The sequence below is a fragment of the Papilio machaon genome, chromosome 1, assembly GCF_912999745.1.
Source record: "Papilio machaon chromosome 1, ilPapMach1.1, whole genome shotgun sequence".
Taxonomy (NCBI): domain Eukaryota; kingdom Metazoa; phylum Arthropoda; class Insecta; order Lepidoptera; family Papilionidae; genus Papilio; species Papilio machaon.
In genome coordinates, this window is record NC_059986.1 from 10,411,571 (window position 1) to 10,424,664 (window position 13,094).

The following is a 13,094-nucleotide window of genomic DNA, read 5'->3' on the forward strand; positions in this document are numbered from 1 at the left end:
TATGTACCGACTTTCTTATATTATCATTACTTATTCAAGTTTCACCAAGGTTATGTTAATTCAAAATATGAAATGTATTTTATGGACAAGATTGTATTTTTAGTTAACATTCGGATTCGTTTCTTTTAGAAAACAAACTGCGGTTAATCTATTTTAATTCTTTAAGACAATTTGTAATTCTTTGCACATTGAATTGAAAATAATTATTTGTGTATTAGATGTCTTTGCATTAGCTATTTTTGTTGCAAGTTTTATTTCTAAATTGTAAGAATTACTTTTCGTTCTGGGTGTAAATATTTTAAAATCTATAATATTCAGTTTTCCATAAATAATTTTCTGCGTAAACATGTATTTCTTTTTCTTTATGTATACCTGCCGCTGTCAACTCTGCCGACCGCTGCTGTCTCAAGCAACTTTTAATAATAAACCTGGCGACATTTGTCTTAACATAAAGAATTTAATTTTACAATAAATTACAAGAAACTTTGGTAATAATCTTTTACACGTATCCAGACAAGTCAATATTACTTCAATAAATCGCAAGCCGCAGTTGATTCAGAACATTAACAACCGCAGAAATATGAGCAAAGTTTCGCCCGCGGCGGCAGTAGGGGCGGCGGCGGTGGCGGCAGGAGGCGGCCGTTATCTTTACTGCTGTACGAGCTACGATTTTATAGATAAAGACGTAACGGATTGTTTGCACCAACAATGAAAGCCGCGCAGACATTTCACATTTTATTGTTATCAACACAAACAACTTTTTTATTACTACTTTCTGACTAAACAGTAACGAGATAAGAGAGGCACTATAGTGCAGTGGTTGGACGTCACTAAAGTCAAAGGTTCAAGTATTAACCTGGAGAAAGTTTCTAATATCTTTTTCGAACTATATTTATATAACAAAATGTAGCATTTCTCAAATAACTTTTATTGGTACAAATTGTCATGGCTAACTGACAAACATGCCTCTGTGCAAATATCACATCAGTTGGGAAGAGAATTTTCAATTAGAGATGAATTCATGTCACAGTGCGATTGCGAGTAATTATTCGTTCACGATAATGATCGGTATGTTTACCTCGGGGATAGAAACGCACAAATAATGCCTTGTGTCGTTCATATTTCACAGAAATCAATCAGCATTTGTAATTGAACAGTTGATTTTGTAAGAACTGATTGTAATCAATTGCTAGTTTTGTTTCAATAACTTTATGATGTATGTTGGTAAAATATTCCTCTAATACATCTTTAACAAATTGAATTATTTGTTTGAGAAAGCTTAACTTAGTTTGCACCTTGAGTGCCTTTTGCGCCATTTGTGCCTTGTGCGCCATTTGCGCCTTGTGCGCCGTTTGCGTATGTGCGCCGTTTTTTTGTTAACATAAATTTCAAAATTAAAACGTTCCAAAATAAAACCTTATTAAAAATAATATTGTCCGCCAGTGACACATAACATATATGAACATGATCTCTCATTTCTATTGAATTCGACTAAAGTGTTTCATTACTAAGCGTTTGAAACGAATTAAGCTATACAAAGAAACAGAATAGTTTTGGTAAAATACGTAAAAAAGAACTTTATTTTACTATAAGTATGTTCATTGAACGACCAAGTATTTTTAAAAACGTAATCCGTGCGTATTCCTTACAGACACGGACAGAATTAGTTTTCCGCAGCGCGATTATTATTTTTATTACAAGCCTCCTTTTGGTGTTGTTTTACTACTTCTTTGGCGCCTCGCACTAGCAAAAATAAATTTACGTTAAAAAATAATGTCAGCGAAGGTAAGGAAAAAATTCACAGTTAAATAACACAGTGTAATATCCGTGTTCAAAACCCCTACACATATGTAAGTCCAACACCATGTTCATAAAATACGGTATCTATTTACATTTTGAAGTTTTTCAAACGGAAACGGACCGCAATAAAAATGTTTGTACACCCTTTCTTTTCAACGGTGGTGGCGGCGCGGCGCGGCGCGGGCGGCCCACCAGTTGTGCCGACTAATTTTCCATTCAACGCGGCTGCTGACCTTATCTCTGTTTGCATCCTATTTAGGCCTCCCTCGGACAGATAAAAGGAGTCAAAGAAAAGCCCTATCTCCGGCGTTTGCACGTTTGCGATGCTTACTTTGCAGAGTACTTTGTAAACGTTGTGCCGAGTACATCTTTGTATGTGTGAGTGTTGTTCAGGAGATATGGCGCTTTGATTGGTCCATTTCTTACGTGTGCGAAGGTGGTGTTTAATGCAAGTGTTGACGCTTATGAGTTATTTCGTCTGTCAGCTATTAACAGTGACGGTTGCGCGTACAGTCGTAAAAAATTCAGCTTCCAATCTACAACTGTAAAGGTACGATTAGACTACGACATAAATTCATTAATATCTGTACTGTGGACCAAGCACGAATATGATTTTTGATGTACTTTACACTCGATAAATTAATTTTAAAACAGATTTTGTCGATAACGATACGATGGCGATTCTCACAAATATTCGTGCTAGGCCCACTGCTAACAATTGTATGGATAAATCTGAATGTATCGTGTATAGTGTCTTAGTCTAACTTAATCGTAATCTACTCTATCTATCTACTATCATGTGAATGTCTAACAAATTAAATATAAATATAAATCTTAAACAATATTGAAGATTACAACACATTTATAGTTAACCCTATATTTATCACCTCTGAAAACTAAAAAAGCTGCTTGATAAATTGTGGCAATCAACATGCTGCAAACCACACCTAATTAAATTTAAAGTAGATATTTTGCTCCAGATTTTTTGTTGAGATTTCACATTTGTTTTCACGGATTCTAAATAAGTTTTTTTATTTTATTCATCTATTTTTCTGGGAAAAATATATTTCAGTAAATACTTACTTATCTGAAACCAGATAATATTTTTTTTAAAAAAGCCTTTTATATGAACAATAAAACTATGAACGGCTTAGTTCTTCGAAATAGTGTTGAAAATGAGTCTAACGTCAAAGTATTCTGGCAATGGGGGCAGTGAAAATGTTGTTCGAGGCGGCCGAGGCGTGCGCCGTGGCCCTCAACCCTCATCGCTCGCAGGGTAGTTAGTACCCGCCGTGCCGCGGTGATGAGAGGACGTGTCTTGTCTATGCGTGTTGCGCTAACGTGTAAATAGTGATCACGAAACCAAAAAAAAAAAATCGCGATAGTGCCGTGTTGGTGGGAATTTGTGAAACATAAGTGATAAGCTTGAATATCTGGTGTTTGTGCGCACCTCACACATTAACAGTTGACTTATGAAAACGATGTCTGATTTCAATTTGTTCAGAATAACATCATGAGCTGATGTTTTGATAGAGTATTTCTTAGTTGGTAAGTGTCGTATCTTTGGGATTATTAATTAAGATAGATATTTTGCTTCATATATGTATTTTATTAATTATAAATAAACAGAAATATGTCTATATAATGAGTAGAGAAGGTTCAAAGTACATATTTACTACATTTTTTTTAATTATTATCTAAAAATTATGTTAAATATTTACAGTTTCTTAACTAAAATTACAAGACAAAATAATCTAGTATTTTGAATATTTCTAATTTGACCCACACTAGTTATAGTGAAAACAGTTTCTCAGTTACATAATATTAGGCACTAATAGTTTGTTGGGATTTAATTGTAACAGGAATAGAAAATCAAATATTGACCTTAAGCATTTGAGGAAAGCCTCTTTTCCGTACCTACATATTAAAATATAACGTAAAATATAATGTAAAATGTGTACGGATTGGAATTTATTCCTATTGGAATGTTTGTCCGTCACTCGGATGAAATATTTTGAACATTTCACATACACGCATGTCTAGTTCTAAATATTTATGTATGTGTATGCGGTAATTATGAAATTTACAAAGTTTGACGGATTTAATTAAATCAATGAACTTGTTAACGTTTAAAACGACAATCGTGTTGAGTTTAATTTACTTCTGAATTACATTAACAGAATTTTACAACATATGCTAACGCAGTAGATAGAAAGACCTATATTTTATTAAACGTAACGTAAATCGGCGTGTATTCGTGATTCCATCATATTTGTATTTATTAAAACATACACATTTATCTATATAATAATATAAGATATTTATATTATTATATGGATGTGTATATTTAAATTAGTATGCTTATGTAAATTAGTAGTAAATTAGTAACTCAATCACAGTATGTTGAACCGGGTGCACAGTAGTAGACATTTTCGACCCATCCGGAAATGTAAGAATTAAAAAAGAATCTTTTTGTGACGTAACATACTAAGTTACATCTCCTTCAATAATATTCTTAATATAACAGTGAATTAAATTATACACTTGACTGTCTAATTAAATAAACACACTTAAACCTTTGTACTAGTTTATAAGGTGGATACGATGAGATTTATAGACAGCTGTAGAGCGCGACTCAGTACACGCGCAGTTAATAAAATATTAATTAGCCCATGTGTTCTTCCGGACTATATTCTATATCTATGCCAAATTGACAACCTTCATCACTTAGGAGTATGAAAAATAGATAGTAGCCGATTTTCCAACCTACTGAATATGTATGTAAAATTTCATAAAAAATCGGTCAAACCGTTTCGTAGGAGTATGGTAACTAACAAGCATTTTATGTATGAGATAATGAAGAAATTATTTTTCTACAGCCAAGGACAATTTTATTTTATCAATAATTTGAGTGAACATTTCACGCCGACAGAGTTTTGTTGTACGTAATCTGTTTTACACGTAACGCGCTCAATTAATGTAAACTAAAACAGTTTCGATGTACGCACTATGACAGAGTGGTAACAACACGCGGGAACTCACAGCGGCGCTAACGAGCTTTCTTATAATAACTACACTAAATCTTCCTCGTTTCAGTTAAGGGTGCTTACGATGTTAGCGACTTGTCCCACGCTTCGTTTGCTTTGTTATAGTCACTTGGGAACTGTAATAAGAGTATTAAAGCTTGATACCATTGAGATTATAAGTCACTGCGAGAAATCCAAGGTATATTGTACAAAGTACGGAGTGACTCTTTACGATGATGAAAAAATTGTATTGAAAATTATACAAAATTTTTAACTAATTAAAGTAATGAGAGTTGATACATAAAATACGAAGGGTGCTATGTGGCAAGATTATAAAAACATAAATATCTATCGTAAAAGGTTATACTCGTAGTTTCTGCTTAGTGTTCGCTTTTAGATGACCTTTATTACGGTGAGAAACGGTGGACTCAATAAAGTTTAAAGGAGAAATAAACTAAAGGAAAAGAATTTTTTTTTAAAATAAAATAAGCTCGGATTGGATTTTGTATTTTTGTTTTCTACTTTTCCCTTTGGTTCGCTGTTTTAGTTGTATTCCTTTTTACTATAGAGGATTAAATTTCTTAGCTAGAAACCATGAAGGTTGACGGATAAATTTACATTCAACCCTCAATCTGAATGTTGAATATTATCTTGTTACCATACCCTTTGCAAATCAATTCTCGTTCCACTTCTTACACCAATCCTTAAAATCCTCGGCAGTTTTCATAATCATTTTAATGATACACATATAACAATATTTTTGTCTCAAACATCGATTTCCTTCCTTTTATTATTTAATAAAGTTGGATTTTTTTCCTAAACAAATCAGATATTCCGTGTTATAAAATTAAAATTAAAAAAGACGGAGGACTCTATTAAAATGCATCTCATCTCATTTATTGTAGGATTACTGGAATTAAAAATACTAATGTGAAAATCGTCACAGAAAAAGCTACGTTAGTTGTAAAGTGGTAACAGAGGAAGGAGTTCGGGGCGGGGGCGTGGGGGGAAGGGTCGCACCTAGTTGATTACTTTGAAATTCGACTTGAACCCGAGTTTGTGGCTCCTCGATAATTTCTCAATTGATATTGCTTCTGTTCGGGATCAAAACTTGACATCCGTTACCGAAGTGCCGGAGCCTCGGTGAAACTCATTAAAACTTGCCTTACAAACTGTGTATTGATTTGTAAAAAACATTAAACAGCCGCAATTAGACCTTCATAATAATGCTCTAGGAAACAATATTAAATGCTATATAAAGTCTTTCTCGATGTTATACCGTAATACTTTTTCACGCTATTTGGGTTTTGGTAGGTCTTTTATTTTTTTGTTAATTTTAAACAAACAAATCTAAGTTATTGTAAAGTTATACGAAAATAATTATAAAATCTATTCGTACTATGTTATGTAACATAGAAGTAACAATAAATTGTTTGAAGTAGTTGTTGTAAAACTTGAAACACATTTATAGAAAGTAAAGGAAGGCTGATACACAAACGTGCTCGTCTTTGTGAAACAGAACCTAAGTGGGTCGGAACGTGAACAAAATTATAATGAAACTTTGCCCATTACACGTTGTATCAACATTTGCTCTCAAAATATTGTTCCTAATTCTCAATTAATTCTATCTTAATTTTCGAAATAACATCGATACTGGCGTATATATTTATATAGTATAGAAAAATTGTTCTTTAAAAATGTTTATTGATATAATTAACGCAAAAGTTCATATGGATGAAAGAACAGCAAGATATTTCTTAATATGAGAATCGAATTATACAAAATAATAGGTTTAAAAAAATCTTTAATTGATCATTTAACGTAAGGTTGTTGAATCTGTAAATAATTTGTGCATAATTTACAAATTATAATTATCAATCTCAAGTTGAACATCGTTCTAACAATAAAAGGCTTTGGTAAACTTTCAATGAGAAATTCAAATCGCTTTATTAGTCTTAATATAACATCATTTACATATAGACGTGTATTTACTTTGGCATTGTTCATAAATTCGAGCCCGCACTTCGCTATATAAACTTGGAATTTGACAGTTCCCCAAAACATAAAAGGGGACCTTAAGGACGAAGGGCTGTTTAGCGATAATTAGTGAAGCAGCGGTCTCGTGCATAAATCATCGAAGACGCCATTGTCTCGGAGGGCTTCTCTCTCCGCACTCCTCTGTCCTCTCTCCTCCGACAGATTGCTGCGAGGGCTGCGAGGAGATACCCGCACACTCAACCCACCTTTGTTGCTAATTTTGAATTAGCGGTGAAAGCGATCATTTTGTATTATTTATTATTTTTTTGTTTTAAGCTTTATGCGAAATGGTTTCTAAAATAAATTAGTTCTAAAACAGATTTGATTTCACTTTAAATGAAATCTGTTAACATGAACTTATCGTAGAATATTACGGTTTCTTGATATTAATACAATAATAAAGTTTGAAGTACTTTACAATTTAATACGACAATCTGAACAACTTTGATCTTTTTTATGGCGGTTCAGTTTGAAAGTGAGTGTCTTTCCTTACATCTGTTTATATAATTTTTTCGGCTAGTTAATGGAAAATCAAATTTTGTTACAAAATTATAAAACTTAATCTCTGATGTACCCGCAGACTATGAAAAGTGCAGTAAAATTACATAATTTATTCTAAGTAATAAGATATTTACCAAAAATATATATGTGTATGTAATATTCATAGCTATGTTTTGTGTAAGATATTATGTTACGAGCTCAAAAACATGGTAACTAGAACAAAATAAACATCCTTGTCTACTTTTTTAAAATGACATGGCAATTAATTAAAAAAGAAAACTTTTCCATATTATTGCTATCTTTTCCCTATTTTGGAACATGTATTCTCTCACAACTTTTTTTTAGGATAAATGGACAAAAACATAGTAGCTCGCCTTTTTTAAGTGAACCGACACCCATAGACATCTGCACTTGTTGCCAGATTTGTTAGAAATCTGCATTCGCAGGTCTTTATCTCTCACTGCAGGAACGACTCGGCCCGTCCAAATGTCAAGCAATACATAAAAATGAATGTCGGGGAAAATGAAATTTATATCTAGACGGTACATTCAGAAAGTTATTTCCTTTTTTATGAATAACACTGGGAGTATTAGATACGACCAGTACCATTCCTATTATGACCTTTGCCCGCGAAATGATCAGATAGTGCGCGAAGGTCTGGGCCCCTAATAAACAGAACATAAAGCGGGCGCGGCGAGGATGGGGGCGCCCCAGGGCCGCGCGTATATCTTTGGATGTGTCTCTATTACGTAGCAAATCTTCAATAGCTACGTGAGTCGAATCGAGGAGAGGTGCTTCACTCAATGAGCTGTTGAGTGATCGGTTATCACTTATTTATATTCAAAAGTGTGAGGGAATATTTCAAGTCCAACTGACGGAAAATACGTGTGTGGTTTACATTTTTGTTACTGTAACTTTCAATAATTCTTTGGTCGGATTATTATCATAGCGTTCTTTTTATTTTTGGCCCATGTAGTTAGAATTTGAATTAAGAATTTTGTGATTTTCATATATTTCATTGTGTTGTGTGTGAATTATACGCTGGATATATCTTCCAAAGAACCCGAACGTACATCTATCTCGTAATAAGATTTTCATGTACTTCATGGATTTTTACGATATAATTTTCAATTTGCGAAGCAATCTGCTAAGTGGTAAGGCCACTTTGATGATAGATAAGCAGATCAGAAAAGCTTTTAAATTATTTAGTTAGAAAACATTTTCTATTTAATAATTTTAAGTAGTCTTTTGTAGTTTTTATTTAGAGCTACTTTTGTTTAGAAAATAAAAAGTTGTTGCTCGCGATTTTGTACAAACAATTACTTAGGTTTTATGACATTGGAGTAATTATTTTTACCCTTACAAGTGTGTTTAATATTAAAACATTTTGAGATAAAACAATACCCTGATTATTTCATGAACATTAATCTGAAATTATTTCATGAACATTAGGATGTTTAGCACAGACCAGCTGTGTTCTTAACAATTTGGATAAAACATTTTATACACTGTTTATATGTTATTATATTATGTTCAGTGAATATTGTTTTAAAAATATATAAATGGAACTTGTACCGAGGACATAAAATATAAAGTGTAATTGTTTTCACAAATTCATAATTGTGTTTGATAGTTCACTGATTTAGGTAACAAATAAACTTTGGAATTTCTATTCTCTGGACTGTATTCAATTTAATCAAAAATTGGGTAATTTTTACCTAAACACGCACATACTTACGTACTTTATAATAATTTTCGAAGGAAGATATCAATTGAAATTTCAATCGTGAAATGAAATGATTTAGAAAAATTCCACTTGTCTGCAACTTGTCGTTGTATAAAATTTTGCGGTCTCACTACAAAGTAAGGGCCTTTTTATTCATGTTTATTTCGTATTTGTGCGGAAAGCTTTGGAACTGAAAACGTAGAGTTTGCAAGATTTATGCGCGATTGATTGCTTTACTCAATTCTCTGCAACCGCTAAGGGGAATAATGGATACCTTTCAAAAAACTCCTACTTTTACTCCCTTTGAGCGGTACAAGCGATTTAAATATACTAAATTGATTTCATTTAGTGATATTGACAATCTTAGCATTTATTTTTATTTGTGAAATGACTTAGCTCCGTGTTACCTCTTATTTAGATTTTCTCAAGCATGGATGACACAACGGTGTTTGGATAACTTTGGATCTAATGGTAAAAATTCAGTGTTTTATGCTATTCTTTTAGTATAATAATTTAATTCGAAAATTTGCTCGTTAACAAGTTGCAGCGGGAATTAAGGCGCGGTGCTTCATATTTAAACTTCACCTTTCGAAACTTTTTTAATTTTAGTCCGCAGCTTTGGTACGAGTAGCGTCACCGGCGTGCCCCGCAACGCCCCGCACGGCGCCTTGTTTTGATTCATGCAAATACGAATAAAAAGGTTGTTTTAAAACTCCAACTCGAGCAAAGTTACCCCTCTCACGACTTTATTGAATTTTGATGATATTTTATTTATATTCGTGGCTTTCTGTGAAAGAAGGTTATAAAAGCAAACAAAATTGGTTCACCTAATTTTAACTCACCTCTTCTCGCAACTAAGTATGTTGCAGAATGTGTGTTAAACATCGGATTCAAATTAAAGGTTATAAATGAGGAATGTATTGTAATGATTATTAGTCTTAAGATGGAAAAAAACTTTTGGCTACATTGATTACTTTTTGCTAAAATGTTATTGCTACTGTGAAAGCTAAAATCACTTTGTTCAAATCTATTTCTAACTTGAATTGCATGTAGATATAAATTTATGCTATCTGCTAAACAATGATCGGTTGTTTCCACTGCGGAAGGGGCATAGCTAGATTAATTACTGATCACAGCGCGCAATGTCTCCAGACAAGCTTTGTGCTCCCACAGAACAATTCACCTTTAGCATCAAGTTATATGTACATACTCGTACATACATGTTTATACCATCAATTAAACTAAATAACTTAAGTTTTAAATATTGTATCGAATGCGATTAAAAATAACTTTTAGAAAATCTCGGTTAATGGAGGTTAGGTTGTTTGCAATTTTATTTTTACCTCATCTTACTTATTCAGTAAATAGTTTTTTCTTTTTTAACTTGGCTTCTTGAGTTATCAGCAATTTAGGTTTATGATTGGAATGCCAAGACTAGATAGGAACTGTGTAGATATAAGAGTTAAACGAGTAGAGAGCGTATTAATTTTCTTGGTAATTTTGTTTTCCTTGGAATTTTGAACAACCAATAATAGCAATTTTGACATTTTAGCAACCAATTTTACTTAGAACCATAAAAATAAGGAATTAAACTGCGATTCATAAGTAAGTGCACACCAAAAGTAAAAAAGTCCGACGACTGGATGTTTTAGAACAGTATATACAACTTTCGAAAAAAGGGTCGGGAGGAAAATTAAAAATCAAAAGAACGTACTGATGTATCGAAACCTCATAAAGCGTTTACTTTACAAATTTTTCTCTATCACATAATAATTTAAGGTGAAGTTATTTCAATGTCGAACTTCTATAATATAATTGTATCAATAGCCATTGCAGGTCTTTTCATATCAAATCTGAAGCTAGTTGTACCTCTAGACATGTGTAAAACACTGCACGATGACGCGCTGCTAAAGTGAGCCTAAAGAGAGGGCAAGTCGCGTGAGCCCACACCTAACCATTGACCTGATAAAAGGCTTGCCCCCGATCCCGCGCGACTAATTTGCTGAGAGCGGCTTCTATTAGACTATACCCGCTCACATCGGCCGATTAACCAAACTTGTTACTAACCTAAATAAAATATTCACATGTATACATGTTGTTGCACAGATATAGGTATATAATACAACTTCTGAGTAACAAAATTCACCATGATTTGGATTAATAAATTCACTTCATGGTTGATGTGTTTATTTGTTTGTTGATTTATCGGTCTTTCTCCTGCGAACTTCATGCATCTGATATTTCTAGAAGCTACTTACTTGACGTCTTGTAATGGTTTTTGTTGGCTTCTGTGTATGATTTTTATGCCCTAAAATTTCAAAAGAACAAAAATTAAAAGTAAATATGATTAGTAACATTCATCGAATGAACTGAGATGGACCCAATTGAAGGGCTGTTAAAATTCAGCTATTTGGAATAATATTACAAAAGTTATCATCATAAATAGCACACTTGACATTCATGACATGACGTAAAGAACAGCTCTTATATTGAAACATAAAATTTCGTAGCGATTCAAGCGAATTAAGTGTCATTGATGATGCTCGAAAAGAACAGTCTAGAGCGGATTGCATCAGATTCATTTTTGTAAAATACGAGCGACCCAATTTTCAAGTCAACGTCGCTGAGTGTGTTTTTGTGCTTTAGTCCACCGCAACTACACCTTAATTCGATGTACTATTTTATTTCATTCTCTTTGAATCGTTTGTTCCTTTCTTTTGAGTTAAAATTGTAGTACGAGCAAAGTGTTTAATTGTGTACTTCTTTAAACTGTAAGGATTATTTTAAACTTAATATTAGTGAGATTATTGCTTGTAGTCTGGAAGTCTTAATTTCTTTGTATACTTCATAAGATGAAATATATTATTTACTAATATTATTTACAATATTCCGCCTTCACGGTTTAGCGGGATAAATATTTAGTTTTATGAAAAACTATTTCCCGGTTTTAATTAATTTACATTTAATATGAGTTTAAACAGCCGAGTGACACCCGAGTATTTAAATAATGTCGGCGTTGAATTGACTGGCTCTATACTGTGCACCTTAAGAACAGGAATTGTGAATCATTCATTTTAGAATATTATACTAATAATTACTTTACTAAAATATATACCTATATAAATGCGAAAGTTGAGATGGATGGATGGAGGTTTGTTTGAAGGTATCTCCAGAACGGCTCAACGGATCTTGATGAAATTTGACACAGATGTAGAAGATAGTCTGGAAGAATGCATAAGGCTTATTAAGTTATTTTTTTTAATTCCTCGCAGACGAAGTCGCGGGCGACAGCTAGTGACGACTATTCCTTAAAATAAATTTGATAATTTTTTATCTGTCCGCAGTCGGTTTTTATTACTTAAGTTTAGTTTATTCCCTAATTATATTCACTAGCGTACCTGCAGTCCCTATGAGCTGATCAAAGTGTTACGTTTTCTAAAAACTGGATATTCAATTTACATTTCTAATCAAAAAGCTATTACTGCCGAGGTGAGCTTGTATTTTTTATTTTTAGATTGAATTCGCACTACCTCATAGCCTTGATCATATCTCATTCAATTTATCAGCCAGTCGATAAAATGGAATACACGATCAAATCGAGTTTACGCGTCAAACCCTGTTTGGATTAACTGATTCGCCAGTTGTACGTAAAAATTGACTCTTTCGTGCGTTTAACTGCCCATCTTATTTATTTAAACAAATATGTAGCTTTAAGAAGTGAGTGAAAATAGCTTGGAAATTTATTACTTGATACGTTCTATTGTTTAAAAAAATGCTTTACTTCTCTCTAATTAGAAAAAAAACTATATCCATCAAATTGGTATAACTAAAAAACAATGTCGGTTCCACAAAAGCTTTTACTACTACTATTTGTATCACGATTTAGTAAATTAACTTCAATTTAGTAGTGATTGTATCTCTGGCAGACAGAATTTGTCGAGCCATTACAACTTTACTTAACAAAAACTCAAATTGATTTATATTTAATTGATTCAAATGTAATG

General features: G+C 32.8%; 1 protein-coding gene across 1 annotated transcript in view; it reads left to right on the top strand.

Moving 5' to 3' along the window:
• Nucleotides 1-3,186: 3,186 nt before the first annotated feature.
• LOC106719228 (nephrin) overlaps nt 3,187-13,094 on the top strand; it is a 90,507-nt gene continuing 80,599 nt past the window's right edge. Inside the window, exon 1 of the mRNA XM_045684483.1 lies at nt 3,187-3,348. The gene's annotated coding sequence lies outside the window, so the exon portion shown is untranslated. The remainder of the gene's footprint in view (nt 3,349-13,094) is intronic.